The following is a 4,031-nucleotide window of genomic DNA, read 5'->3' as shown; positions in this document are numbered from 1 at the left end:
AATGTGTACACAACAGAAATGAGAAATTATCACAACTGAAAATAGAGTTTTATTACTAATGACATTGGTGCATACTACGAAATCATTTTAAATAACCAAGTCCCATTCGGTCTATATGATCCTTGAACTTGAATGGTGGCTTGCCTTTTGTCAAAAGATCAACAATCATTAATTCAGTGCTAACGTGTTCAATGACCACTGTTTCATCTTTAACACGTTCTCTTATGACTAAATACTTGATGTTGATGTGTTTGCTTCGACTGCCACTTTTGTTATTTTTTGCCATAAAAACTATAGCTGAATTATCATAAAATATCCTTAGTGTCCTAGAAATTGAATCCACAATTCTAAGTCCAAAAATAAAACTCTTCAACCATACACTATGCAAGGTTGCCTCAAAATAAGATACGAACTCAGCCACTATAGTGGAAGTAGCAGTTAAGGTTTTCTTTGCGCTTCTCCAAGATACAACTCCACCAGCAAACATGAAAATGTATCCAAATGTTGATTTTCGTGAATCAACACACCCAACAAAGTTCAAATCTGAGTAACCAATCATTTTCAGATTATCAATTCGTTTATACATAAGCATGTAATCTTTCGTCCCTTGAAGGTATCCCATCACCTTCTTTGCAGCTCTCCAGTGATCCATACCTAGATTACTCTGATATCTTCCCAACATCCCAAGAGCAAATCCAATGTCAGGCCTTGTGCAGACCAACGCATACATTAGGCTTCTGACAGCAGAAGCATATGGAATGTTCTTTATCTGCTCCCTTTCAAAATCATTTTTGGGACGTTGGTTCAAACTGAATCTATCACCCTTCACAGTGGGAGCTATACTTGATGAACAATCTTTAATTCAAAATCTCTCTAAAATTTTATTGATATAGATTTCTTGTGACAGAACCAAAATACCTCGTGGCCTGTCTCTGTATATTTTTATGCCAATGACGTAAGATGCATCACCCATATCTTTTATGTCAAAGTTTTTAGATAGAAATTGTTTAATGTTCTCTACGAAGCCAAATGAAGAGATAACATCATGAAATTTTAAATATCATTGATGGGAGGTTTGTTTCAATTGATATATGGATTTCTTAAGTTTGCACACCAAATGCTCACAACTACTAGAGGAGAATCCTTCTGGTTGTTTCATATACACCTCCTCCTCTAGATCTTCATTGAGAAACGCCGTCTTTACATCCATTTGTTGCAACTCCAAATCAAAATGTGAAACCAATCCTATAATGATATGCAAAGAATCTTTCTTAGATAAGGAGAAAATGTCTCCTTATAGTCGATTCCTTCCTTTTGAATAAATCTCTTGGCAATGAGTCTTGCTTTATATCTTTCAATGTTGTCTAATGAATCCTTCTTTGTCTTAAAGACTCATTTACATCCAATGGCCCTTGCACCATTAGACAACTTGACAACATCCAAGACTCCATTGGATGCCATAGAATCCATCTCATCTTTCATTGCATTGTACCATAAATTTGATTCTTTACAATTCATGGCTTGTGAAAACGTTTCAGGATCATTTTCAGCTTCGATATTATAGTCTGATTCTTGCAGATACACAATATAATCACTAGTTGTTGCTGGTTTCCTTACTTTAGTAGATCTCCTTAATGTTGTATCAACATTTTTCTGAAGATCATGTTGTTCAACCGGCTGTTCAATAATTTCAAGCAATTCTTGAACATCTTGATCTACTGGATTGTCATCAGCAACTTGTGGAACTTCAACGATTGGTTGTCCAACACCTGTTTGAACTTGAGGGGTGTTGTGAACGATAATCAATCTGTCACTTGAAGTGGAAGGTGGAGCATCAATATGATTCTTTTCAGATACAATGTTCGAATATCGATCGCTCGCACAAATCAAGTTATTCTCAAGAAACTTCGATTTCTTGACTTCACAATCCTAGTGGTGTAAGATGGACAATAGAATCTGTACCCTTTTGACCTTTTGACATATCCAATGAAATACTCACTAATAGTCCTTGGGTCTAGTTTCTTCTCTTGTGGGTTATAAACTCTTACTTCAGACATCCCCAAATGTGCATATGTCGCAAACTCGATTTCCCATCTTTCAATAATTCAAATGGCATCTTTGGGACAGCCTTAGTTGGAACTCGGTTTAATATATACACTATCGTTTTAAGAGCTTTGGTCTACAAGGATCTAGGAAGCTTGGAGCTGCTAAGCATACTCCGCACCACGCCATATGACAATTGACACACGCTGTAGAAGTTCACAGACTAAAACAAGATTCGAAAATATAGTAATTATAATACTAATACTGAGCAACAAAATAACAGCAAACACATAAGACATATTATTAGGAAAAACTACTTTTCTTCTTCCTTATCGCTAAAACATTTAAGAATGGACATTGGAGACTTATAATAAGTAGTCTAAGCAAACATTTGGTAGATAATAGAACCGTCAAATCGCAGCTCTTCATGGCATTCATTGACAGAGCAACTATTTAGGTCATGAGAGTAAATGTTGTTACGCCTCATTTTTATGAGCCTCGGTACCGAGGTATCGAAGTGTCATCTCGCCACTCCGAAGCCGGTGAAATCAAATAGACCACCCCGACCTCCCGAAGCTTCTTACTCCCGAAGCTTCTTACCACTCCGACCTCCTGAAGCCTCTCACCACTCCGACCTCCCGAAGCTTCTCCAAAGTGGTACACCGATTCCTGTCACTGATCTGCCGAAGTGTCCCGTCTCCGAGGTCGGGTTCAAGTGGAACCCCGTTAGAAGATTCGCTGCCAATTTAAGATTTGCTCTGCATATAAGGTTTCAATTGATTTGACGTCCCCCATAAAGCTATTTGATGTGACTTATCAACTTTATGTCAATTCAACTCGGGGGAAACAAACTGTCCGCCCACTCTACAAGCGCGGCTGATTGACGCCTATGAGCAGATGCTTCATACCGTCAGATGTATACACGTGTTCCACATCCCACGGTTCATACCACCTATAAATACCCAAAGATTGGCCAGAGGCAAAGGTAATGAAACTCTCAATAGATAGCACTCCATAACAAGTTTATATATCCTCCTCCCCCTTTATTGACTGATTGATTTGTGTAGTCTCTGGACACTGTTCCGACCACCCAAACCTGACTTGACCGTCGGAGTGTATGCGGCCGCCACCCCCCTCGGTTCCGGCCGTGTGCGCCTGATAGTTTGTTCATTTCGTAGGGAGGAATACGTGGAGTAGCTACAAGTTGGCCATGTGGAAGTGCCATTTTTAGAGGTCAACAGTTTGGCGCCATCTGTGGGAAACGTCATTCCCCATTCAAAGTCCTACATTCCCCGTCGGAGAAGCCACCGGAAAACCGGCGACTGACCCTGAAAAAGGAGGCATTCTTGAAAAAGAATAAAAGTCGAGTTACAATCCAAGTTCTTACTATCCTTGAAAGAAGAGGGAGGATGAGCTACAGCCGTGAGGACAAACCCATCAGAGAGGCCTCTGAAGAGGAAATACTTCACAACAATGTTACTCATCAGAGACCGCATCACCGGCGTCGACGAGGTGAAAGAACAGCTGTACTCGCCGAAGGAATGGCCCAGATAGCTGCAGGCATGAGAGACATAGCAGCTCAGAATATGGCGATGCGGGAACTTCTCATGCAAGCTTAGGGACCCCAGATGCCCCAAGGATCGTATCCGGTACGGGAAATCCCTTTGTCTCATTCTCGAGGCCACATGAGCCGGCACACCGAACGTCCTCTCGAAAGAGAGGATAACACCGAAGCGACATCTTATATGCAGGAGAGCCACCCATCAGAACCACTCTTGGGGGACAACTTTCCTCAAGAACATGATGACCAGAGGTCAGTAAGCGTCTTCGACCGGATAGGGAACGATCCTAGCAATAGGATCCGCCCTTCAAAAGGGTCGGCCCGGTCAGGCAACGAAGAGGAGTGTGTCCCTCCTCCTAGAAACAGGAAGGAGAGGAGAAACTTAGTCGATTGGGGGAGCCGGGGAAAAGCACCTCCTCCACCCCAA

The 4,031-nt window shown here is 41.4% G+C and overlaps 1 pseudogene; it reads right to left on the bottom strand.

The window, feature by feature from the left end:
• Window positions 1-1,060: 1,060 nt before the first annotated feature.
• LOC111390664 overlaps window positions 1,061-4,031 on the bottom strand; it is a 75,470-nt pseudogene continuing 72,499 nt past the window's right edge.

The sequence above is a fragment of the Olea europaea genome, unplaced genomic scaffold, assembly GCF_002742605.1.
Source record: "Olea europaea var. sylvestris unplaced genomic scaffold, O_europaea_v1 scaffold703, whole genome shotgun sequence".
NCBI lineage: Eukaryota > Viridiplantae > Streptophyta > Magnoliopsida > Lamiales > Oleaceae > Olea > Olea europaea.
Note: the sequence above shows the minus strand (reverse complement) of the source record. Positions and strands in the feature narration are given on the sequence as shown.